This window comes from Talpa europaea (assembly GCF_964194135.1).
Source record: "Talpa europaea genome assembly, chromosome: 2".
Lineage (NCBI taxonomy): Eukaryota > Metazoa > Chordata > Mammalia > Eulipotyphla > Talpidae > Talpa > Talpa europaea.
The window spans coordinates 123,803,557-123,814,635 of record NC_140068.1 but is presented as its reverse complement, the minus strand read 5'-3'; the positions used below and the strand labels follow the sequence as shown (position 1 = coordinate 123,814,635).

At 46.9% G+C, this 11,079-nt stretch overlaps 1 pseudogene across 1 annotated transcript; it reads left to right on the top strand.

Moving 5' to 3' along the window:
- The first annotated feature begins 2,599 nt into the window (after window positions 1-2,599).
- On the top strand, window positions 2,600-10,421 carry LOC311188304 (class I histocompatibility antigen, Gogo-OKO alpha chain-like; annotated as a pseudogene). The gene is made up of 5 exons: window positions 2,600-2,753; window positions 4,770-5,044; window positions 5,618-5,893; window positions 6,014-6,133; window positions 10,408-10,421. The product of its transcript is annotated as a class I histocompatibility antigen, Gogo-OKO alpha chain-like (transcript).
- The last annotated feature ends 658 nt before the right edge of the window (window positions 10,422-11,079 follow it).

Genomic DNA, 11,079 nt, shown 5'->3' with positions numbered 1-11,079 from the left:
GGCGCCTATATAAATTATAGAAACAAATCTTGAGATCGAGATCAAAAAATTTTTTGATAAACAAGAACTAGTTCAAAGTTTATGATATAATTCAAAGCATATATGCCTTAAAGTTATGTTAAGTATTAATAATTTACTTTGTTTAAATGTGTTTATTTCAAAAGAAACTTCTGGTATAAAAGATACTTTTGTCTTTCCTGCTGTAAGTGAAAAATGTACATAGTATCTATATGTTGCTTTGATTTTTTTTTGGTTTTTATTAATTTGCCTAATACTTGTTTAATTATTAGCCAGCCTAGAAAAACCTTGGTATGTGCCATTGTTTTATTAACAGCCGTGCAAAATGGAATTCCAGTCATAACACAAACTAAAGCTACAACTAAACTTTCAGGTTTACTTTTTGCTCCTATTTGTGAAAGCTGAAAATTTTAATGTCATATTACCTTTTGTGTTCACGTTTAAGTCATCCAGTCCAAAGAGATGACATTATTACAATGTATGATAATGCCTGACTGCTAACAAAAGATGTGACAATCCTAAATCGATGTAAAGTGAAATGTGTGTTCACAAAGAAAAACATGTATTAAAAATAGATATTTTAATGGTCCTAAAAGTAAAGTAATGAGTGTTAAAGCAAATGTTGAAGATCTAAAAAAGAAATTAAAAAAAAAGAGTTAAAAGTAACAAAGTTAAGGAAAGTGTTAAAGATATGAGAAAGGAATTTTAGGAAAAGAAATTTTGTATACTCAAGTTATTTGTATTATTTTAGTGTTTTGGGAACACATCAGCTGAAATAATTTTTGGTTAATAGTAACTGAATTGTAGTCTAATGGGTTGTTTCAAAACATGTACTTATAAACTGGCATTGGGTATAATCTTGGCTCTTGTCTGGGTTAATGATGTTGGGTACATGATGTCTTTTTTTTTTTTTAAAGATTTATTTATTTATTTTATATAAGAACCGGGGTACAGACTAAATGTGTGGGAGGTGAGAGGATTCACCAGAGAGAGAGCGGGGAACAGAACAGGCAGACTAACGAACTACACTGCTGAGGGGAGCAGCGGGCACGACAGGAGAGGTCTGCCGCCCTTGTGGGACCTTCACCAGCTGGCCAGGATTGAACCGTCGCTGCAGAGGCTGCGGACAGCTTCACAGTGCGGCGCTCAACCGGCTGCGCCACCAGGGGAGGCCCCATAAAAGTCTTTTAGTGTTTGAAGAATTACTAAGGTTTTTGAGACGAAAATTAAAGGTTATGATTTGACGTCAATATTATACTTAGGGCCGAAACTTTCGCAGAGATTAAATATGGTTGTTGTTGCTGTTTTCTAATATTTATGACAAAGCTTTCCAAAAATCTAAATTGAAGTAAAATTTGTTAGCCTGTCATTTGATTGATTAAAGGAAATTTTGTGGAACCTTAGTAGAGCTTCAGAGACACTCCACAAATTTTCTTCCTTTCCTCCTGGGAAAGGCACTAGATAAAGTTGTCCTTTATGGTATACTTAATAAAGTTACACTAAAAGGGAAGCATTGTCACTTGGGAAAATGGTAAAACTCTGATATGTACAAAAATGTTAACCTTGGTTTTCTAAAACAAAATCTTTCAGTACCTCATATGTATGTAAATTGTCAAACGTTATTGTTGCCTTGCAATATTATATACTTCAATGGTTTGATGTCTGCAGAAATTGTTTCTACAAAAAATATGAAGAAAAGGCCTCAATTGCTTCAAATTGATATACCTTTTGATTTTTACTGTTTTAGCTAACTTGTATTTACATTTTGTGTAGCTTTAAGTAAAATTCTTCCAGGGAGTTGACCTAGAGCTGAACCAATAAGTGGAAAAACTACTGCTTTGTTTGTAGGGTTTCAGAGACCTCCAAAAATAATAAAAAAGCTTGCCTCCATTGACAGGACTGGACAACAAGAAAAAACCCTGGTGGGTCTGGTGAGACCAACTTTGTTTTTAAAGTCTATATGGACTGGATTTTAGGAGTTCACTCTGATCCTATGTGGAGTATTGTAACAAAGCCAGCAAAAATTGCTGTTTGGTTATTCTGCCTGTGATTTTATGCAAAAATAGGTAAATTGGTCTAAAAGTAAATTTAGTTCACAAGTATTTTATGTACTGTTAGATAAAATTGGGATCACAGTAGAAAAATTCTCCTTCTTACTGGTATTCCTTCCAACCCTCACAGCCAAGCCATTGTTGAACGCTCTCACCATAAGTTAAAAACACTGCTTTCCTCTTTAACTATAAACAGAAAAGGGGGACATGGAGGACGGCATGGATGGATACGAGAAACCCTGTTATCAGCTCTTTTTACTTTAAATTTTCTGAATTTACCACAGGGGGGGCCCATAACGTGCAGCAGTAAACATTTTGCTACTCAACCAGCACGTAGCATGCAAGAACCAGTATGTGTAAAAACCCCAGGAACAAATGTGTGGGAAGCGGGGGTCATGATTTTAAAGGGAAAAGGCTATGCTTCTGTCATTCTAGATGGATCCTCCGAAACAATATGGACACCTCTTAGGCTCATCCGGCCTGGGATCCTGGCCCTCCAAGAGACTGTCCCAGACTCTAGACAAATCACCATGGGAGATGCTGTCTCCTCAGCCACTTCCGTGGGAGACACAGAAGCCATTAATCCAGATCATGGCCCGTCTTCTGTTAAAAAGAAAAAGAAGGCCACCAGTAGTGCTGTTGCGCCCATTACATGGGGCAGTGTCAAGGCACTCAGCTACCACGGTGAATGGTGAATGAGTTCTCCGCAAACAGGGAGCTCCAATAACCCGGGAAAATATGTTCCTTGCTATGGTGGCAGTCATCACTTGTGCGTCTGCCGTAGGTGCCAACTAAACACATGTATATTGGGCATGTATTCCACATCCCCCATTGTTACAGGTGGTAGAAAGGGGGCACATTGGGCCTGTCGTTTTCGCCAACGACACTCGACATATGCCTGGGCCATGGTCAAAAGAGGAATCTTCTCGTCCTGAGGAGGAGTGTAGTTTTAATTTTACCTTGGGATATGAACACCTTCCCCTGTGTGTTGGTGTACACTTTGCACACCCATTGCCCCACAGACCTGGGTTAATACTGCTCCCCCTATTAAAATCAATGATCAATCAGGCTCGCAGGTTCATACGCTTATGGATATGTATGTTGCTCTTTCTTTTAATTTTACTGAAGTGAACACAATGTCCAAGGCACGCGGTAATAAGCCGGTTTGTCGGCAAAATTCATATAAGAATTATACATATTCCCCTACTTTTTGGAATCAGTGCCGTGGATTAAAAGGAAAATTGTTAAAATCAGGGAACTGTACTTTTGTTGATTGGGGACCTCATGGGAAGTTTTTGACTCTGGTGAATCCTCTCATCCCAAGCATGTCTGGCCTGCACCCCAGCTTTTGTACGCATAATAAATAAATCGTTAGAAAAATGCTTTGTTAGCATACATTGGTTATTAATATTCTAAAGTAAAGAAGTAATAACATCTTTTTGAAAGGTTTTATTCTAGTAAAGTAAATATTTAAAGCTATAACCCACATAAAAAAATTATACGTGGGATCCGTAATAATTTGTGAGACCCTAGAGACATCCTGAAAGAAAAATGTTTGAGAATCACTGACCCAATTCCTGGGCCTGGATTCAGGGAGGCAACAGTGTGACAAAGGTCTTGGTGCAGGAGAGGAGGGTCTCGGGGTGTGGCTCTCAAGGTCTCAGTCCCCAGGGCGCTGTCTGGGGCTGGAAGGTGACTGTCAGGGCTTCCTCATCTCCCCAGTTTCACGTCTCACAGCCTGGGCGGGTCCTCCTTCCTGGATACTGGTGACTCACCCCAGGGCTCACTCCCCATTGCCTGGAGGTCTCCAGAGCAGCCAATCAGCAGCCCCGCGGCTCCCGTTCCAAAGCCCCCACCCACCCGCCGGGACTCCGTCTCCCCAGCCCGGGTGGGGGCGCGTCCTGGGGGATGGGGGGCGCAGCCCTCCTGCTCCTGCTCGCGGGGGCCGCGGCCCCGAGGGAGACCCGGGCGGGTGAGTGCGGGTCGGGAGGGGGCAGGGCGCTCCCAGAGGCGGGGGCGAGGGCGTGGGCGGGGGTGGGAAAGGTGCGACCTCGCCGCCGCCCTAGTTGTCCCCCCACCTCGGCCCCGCCCCGTCCTGGCCCCTTTCCGTCCCCCCGAGACCCCAGCCTCCTCTGGCCCCCCGAGTCCCGGCCATGTTCGTCCCGCAGCCGCTTTTCGGTCTCACTCGTCTTTCACCCACGTTCTGTCTCGTGGGCGCCCCCTGGGACTCGAGCCCCCGAAGGGGACAAGAATAGCCCGGGTCTCCCCTCCGCCCCCAGGCCCCCACTCCATGAGGCTTTTCCACACCGCGATGTCCCGGCCCGGCCTCGGGGAGACGCGCTTCATGGCCGTGGGCTACGTGGACGACACGCAGCAGTTCGGGGGGTTCGACAGCGACTCTCCGGGCCAGAGTGCGGAGCCGCGGGCGCCCTGGGCGGGGCAGGTGGAGCAGGTGGAGCAGGAGGAGTGGGAGGAGGAGACGCGGATCCTAAGGGACAGCGCACTGTGGTACCGAGCGCGACTGGACGCCCTGCGCGGCCTCTACAACCAGAGCGAGACCGGTGAGCTGGCGCGGGTCCGGGCCGGGTCAGCACCCCCATCCCCACGGACGGGGGTCGCTCAGGGTCTCCCCCTCCAGGCTTCTCTGCAACCTGCCCGGGAACAGCCCGCGGGACTTTTACTCCATTTCATTCTGGACAGGGTCTCACACCCTCCAGAGGATGTCTGGCTGCGACATGGGGCCCGACCGGCGCCTCCTCCGTGCGTACAGACAGTTCGCCTACGACAGCGCTGATTACCTGGCCCTGAACTGGGACCTGCGCTCCTGGACCGAGGCGGACACGCCGCTCAGATCACCCGGCGCGAGTGGGAGGCCCAGGGTGAGGCAGAGAAATTCAGGAACTATGAGAAGGGCAAGTGCTTGAGGTGGCTGCGCACATTCCTGGAGCACGGGAAGGAGACTCTGCAGCACACTGGTAAGAGGGGCCTGGAGGCCTCCCGGTCCCCCCCTGCCTGGAGTCACTGCGGGAAATGAGTCCCTCTCTAGTCCCGAGAGGGGGACTCCCCTGGGTTTCATGTTCTGCACTAGAGAGACTCCCAGAGACTCCTGGTTCTCCTGAAGGACAGTGAAGGGATCCCGTCTCTCCTGAGAAAGACAGACAGTCCCTGACATCACACGTCACCGGGTCCTTTTGACCAGGGGCCTGTTTGAGAACCACGAGTTTCTCTCTCAGTCTTGTTTCTGGTCTGAGAACATTTCCAGTTATGTGATTCCTGCTTTTCTGTGTCATTCACCTTCCACCCAGGTCAGGAATAAAAAGTCTGTGTTCTACTCCCTCTGCTTCATCCTACCCTGGGTTTTCATCCTGATCCTAGGACTGTCAAGGTATAGGAGAATTGCACAGATTCCCCCAGATTAGCCTGTTTTTTACATTTTGTGCTTCTTCCTGCCACACCAGTTGTCTTGTCAGTTGTGAGGATGGTCTCATGAAGATTCTTCAGTGTCCATGGAGTAAACACAAAGTAGGTTTTTTGATTTACCACCTCAGATTCCCCAAAGATATGCATGACCCACCACCCCACCTCTGAGCATGAGGTCACCCTGAGGTGCTGGGCCCTGGACTTCTACCCTGCGGACATCACCCTGACCTGGCAGCGAGATGGGGAGGACCTGACCCAGGAGATGGAGCTGGTGGAGACCAGGCCTGGGGGAGATGGAACCTTCCAGAAGTGGGCGGCTGTGGAGGTACCTTCTGGAGAGGAGCAGAGATACACATGTCATGTGCAGCATGAGGGGCTGCTGGAGCCCCAAGTCCTGAGATGGGGTGAGGAGGAGGATGTGGGCACTGAGGCTGTTCTCAGGGCCATCAGGAGCCCTTCTGGAGCCCTTCAGAGGGTCAGGATAAGGTCTGGGGCTCAGGGTATGATCTTCCCTTCCCTTCCAGTGCCCCCTCCTCAGTCCTTCATCCCTACTTCGGGCATCATTGCTGGCCTGGTTCTCCTTGGAGCTGTGCTCACTGGAGCTGTGGTGGCTGCAGCTGTGATGTGGAGGAAGAAGCACTCAGGTAGGGAAGGGAGTGGGTGATCTAGTCCACTGAGGGCTTTCACGTCCCAGGGAGAACTTGCCCTGCCTAGTTAATGGGAAGTACCATCCACACACACGTGTGTTGCCCAGAGGGCATTTGGTCCAGTCCCCGCTCACCTCCTTTCTTCATTTTTCCCAGTCCTGACCTGGGTCTTTACTCACAGTTCTGGAAACTTCCCTGTTCTGCAGGATTAAAAGATTCCTTTAGGTCTTCTGACCTGACTGCTCAGTGGTCTCGTATTATGTTTCTTCCCACAGGAGGACAAGGAGGAAGCTACACTCAGGCTGCAGGTAAGTGTGGATCAGAGGTTTGATCCCTGAGCCCCTGGGGACAGTGTAGATGGACTCCATGGGGGAGTCACCCTCATCAGTCCTTCCTGTGGTCTCATCTCTGACCAGGTTCTGTTTTGTTCTCAACCAGGCAGCGACAGTGCCTATGGCTCTGATGTGTCTCTCAGCCCCTAAGGATATTTACAATGAACCTGATGAGGCTCCTGTTGTGCACACCTTGGACAGCAGGGTGATGGTGTCACTATTGTTCTTAACTGTGATATTGAGCATTAGTTCATATTTTTACTTTTCTATGACTACAGTTGCTGTCTCTATGGAAGTTTTGTACATTTTTATAGAGGAAGTGCTATTTATTTATTACACTATTTTGTCCTTATTAAAATTGGGTTATTTCTTTCTGATCATTGAGTTTTAGGCATTATTTGTAGATACAGTCCTTTATCAGATTTGTGATTTGCAAATGTTTCCTCCCATACTGTGACCTGAACTCCTTTACTAATGGGAAAGCAGACACTATTGCCCAGACAGGAACATGGAGATATATATATATGTGTGTGTGTGTGTGTGTGTGTGTTTGTGTGTGTGAGTGTGTGTGTGTTTGTGTGTGTATTTTTTTTAGAAGAGAAAAGATAAATTGCTAACTGGTTTTGAGCAGATAATGGCCGACTGGGGTGTTGGGGGTGGAGGGGAATGACTTAAGCGTATCCTTGAGTGTTATTAAATGTCCTTGTATGAGCATGAAATATGCTTTCTAAAGTAAATTACACTTCATTCCTCAACTTATAAAACTCTTCACACATCATGACCAAATCATGTGTTAAGACCAGACTGACACGTGGGTTACAAGTGATGAACCCGCACGTCGTAGTTGCAGAGTCATGGTTTCCCTTTGGGTTCACTCTGGTGTTGTCCGTTCTCGGGGTATTGGACAAACGTATAACGACCTGTGTCCATCATGAGAATATCATGCAGAGTATTTTCACTGCCCTAATGTCTTCTATGCTCCACGAAACTAATGGAATTACATCAGACTAAAAAGCTTCTAATTAGTGAAGGAAACTATCGTTAAAATGAAAAGACAATATCAAATCGGAGAAACTATTTGCACATCATCAATCCAACAAGGAGTTAATATCCAAAATCTACAAAGAACTCTAAAACAAGAAAACAACTCAAACTAGGGGCAGAGGAGATAAATAGGTATTTTTCTAAAGAAGACACACATGTGGCCAATAGGTGTGCGGATAAATGTTTGTCATCATGTGCTGTCAGGAAAATGCCAATTAAAACCACAATGAGTTACCACCTCACACTGTGAGAATGACCCGTTGAAGGGTGTGGAGGAAAAGGAACTCTGGCACATGGTGGGTGGGGATGGAGACTGGTCCTGTTAGTGGGCAGAATGAGGGGTTCCCTGTACCTTCAAAACTGCACACTCTACATGGGATCTGCCATCAGCTGCATAAAGACAAAACATACTCTGAAGTGTAAGACCTTCAATAGAAAAGAACTTTAATACAACTAGTATAAAATAGAGAATCAGTGTGCAATAGAGAGAGAGAAGAGAAAGAATACAATTAGAATAGTTTCCAAGTGAAGCACCCAAAGCTACCTGTCCCCTCATGGGTAAATGCCCAGCCAAACAGGCTTGGCCCAAAGCAGGCCCACTGAGTCCCGAAGACCTGCCACAAGGCTAAGGCTACTGGTACCAAGGCTACTGGTAGAGACCCATGGGAAAGGACAGGAGGGGCCATGCAAGTCTGAAAGGAAAAGAGCAAAATCAAAATCCACATCAAGATAACAGCTGCCATTCTGAGCCTCCCCATGGGCCTCTCACCCGCGTCTTTGTCTATTTCACATGTCTCTTTCCATGTCCTCAACTCCCTGGCACAAGTCCAAGCCTGAGGAGCAAGCCTGGTTTCTTCTTCACATGTCTCTCTGCTTCATGCTCCTCCTCCAGTCTTCTTTCCTCATCTTACTCCACATCTTCCTCCTCTTCCTTAGCTTCTCATCCCTGCTCAGCTCCACCTTTCCTTGGGTGGGGTGGTAACCTGGAACCTTTCTTTTCTATGGATAGCACATTGGTCCTGCCCCTATGGAAAAAAGAAAATGAAGGTTCCTCAAAATGGACCTGTCCCATGGTCAAGCATCCCATTCCTTGGTATTTATCCAAAGTAGGTAAAAACACTAATTCTGAGGGACCTCCCCATGCCCGCAGCCTCTGCAGCGCTGGTTCATTCCCCAGCTGCCAGCGAGAGTCCCACATGGTGCGACAGACCTCTCCTGTCTCGCCTGCTGCTCCCCTCAGCAGTGTATTTCGTCAGTCTGCCTGTTCTGCTCCCCTCTCTGGCTCTGGTGAATTCTGTCACCCTCTGTGCTTCTTACTGTACCTAGTGCTTGTATAAATAAATAAATAAATCTTTAAAAAAAACACATTAATACTGAGGAATATGCGCCTCCTATGGTCACTGCAGCACTGTCTACCATAACCAAGCTATGGACACAACGTAAGTGCTGAACGACAGATGAGGGGATAAAGAACACAACCTATATACACAATGGAATACTACTTGGCTGTGAAAAAGATGAAATATTGGATTTGCAACAACATGGATAGATATGGATGGGATTATGCTAAGTGAAATAAGTTTGAAGTGAGAAAGTTAAATACTGGATGATTTCATTCATATTTGGAATATAAGGAAACAAAGCACAGGAAGACTAAACCAAAACATAAACTAAACCAAAACATACGCTCTATATATGACTGCAGAATTGAAGCTATGGGCTGGGGTAAGAGTAGGAAACAAAGTAGGAAGAGGGCCCAGTGGACTATGGTGAAGAACTATGGGTGCCCTTAGGGTGGGTGTGACGTGGTAACAAACATCTGAAGAGGTGTGACCCTTGTCTCTGGACACTTTCGGTGTGTAAACCAATGCTAATCTCAATTGAGTAATATAGCAAGGGGAAAAAGAAAAAAAAAGTAAATTATCTCTTAGATCAGTCACTGACCTCAGGACTTTGCCTTCGCCTCCTCACTATCATGCAGGGTGAGGGGCTGGTTTCCCATAAGATCAGAGGCAGGAGGTGCAGGGACTCCTGGGGCAGCTCAGGCACTGCTGAGTAGAGACACTGCAGAGAGGGCAGCTCTGAGGGGAACCAGAGACAGAAGGTCAGAGTAACCCCCAGTGCTGAGTGAGGATCTGGTTCCCAAGGAGAGGGGAGTGCATGCGTGTGCCCCCTTCCAGTGTGTGTGTGTGTGTGTGTGTGTGTGTGTGTAACAGGAGAGACAGGATACACAACATAAGATGATGGGAAGTCAATTAACATCCAGCCCCAGAATAAATTAATTCAAATCGCACACAGAGTAAAGAGCGTCAGAACAACACCTCAATAAATACAGTTCCATGGAGAAGCAGCTTCTGAGCAGGACTGAAAAAGCATTGGCCCTGAAGAAGAGGAGGAGGTTTAGAAATACCTCATGGTTGGCTTGAGGTGTAAAGAGCTGGGCAGGAACCCTCCCCCTACCCTGGCCCCTGCTAGGATGTGGTGGCATCTTCACCCCTGACAGCTCCCTCCCCCAAACCCCAATGTTCATCTCCTTTGGAGTCACCAGTATATGTACATATATGTACACGTGTAATCCCAGCTGCTTCTTCATTTCCCACCTGTCTGGGGCATGTAGGTGGTTCCCATAGCTTGGCTACTATAAATAGTGCTGCAGTGGTGAGGGGAGTGCAGGTCCAGTCACAGGAGAGTATTTATCCTCTGTGAGTAGATGCTCACTGTAGAATTGCTGGGTCCAAAGGCAGAACCACATTCACCCTTTTAAGAAACCTCAGAACTGTTTCCAGAAGGGCTGGCTCAGTCTTTATCCAAAAACAACGCAGGACTGTCCCCTTTTTTGCACATCCTTGCCAGTACTTGTTGTTTTGGTCCTCTGGATATGGGCCATTCTCGCAGGTGTGAAGGTTTAAGCCAGGGCATCATAAAGGCACAAAATGTGGGCAAAAAGAAATCCTGTAACACTCAGGCCAACACTAGGCTGTCTCTCACTGTGAAAGAAAATAATCATGAAGAAATTCAGGTGAATTACTTGTGTGTTAACATTATCAATGGTCCACTGCATTCTCAAGATGTCCTCCTGAAAGCATCCCCATCACCTAGTCCCAGCCTCTCTGCCTCAACCCCCACCCCCACTGCAGTCCTCCAGGGTCTCACCTTTAGGGGCTGAGATACACTTCAGAGCACTGGGACTGTGGCTGCCTGGGGGAGAACACAACAAAACTTGGTCAGAGATGAGACCACAGGAGGAACTGATGAGAGTGACTCCCCCATGGGCTCCATCTACACTGTCCCCAGGGGCTCAGGGATCAAACCCCTGATCCACACTTACCTGCAGCCTGAGTGTAGCTTCCTCCTTGTCCTTCTGTGGGAAGAAGCATTATGTGAGACCAGGAAGGAGTCAGGTCAGAAGACCTAAAGGAATCTTTTAATCCTGCAGAACAGGGAAGTTTCCAGAACTGTGAGTAAAGTCCCAGGTCAGGACTGGGAAAAATGAAGAATGGAGATGAAGGGGGACTGGACTAAATACCCTCTGGGCAACACCCGTGTGTGGATGGTACTTCCCATTAA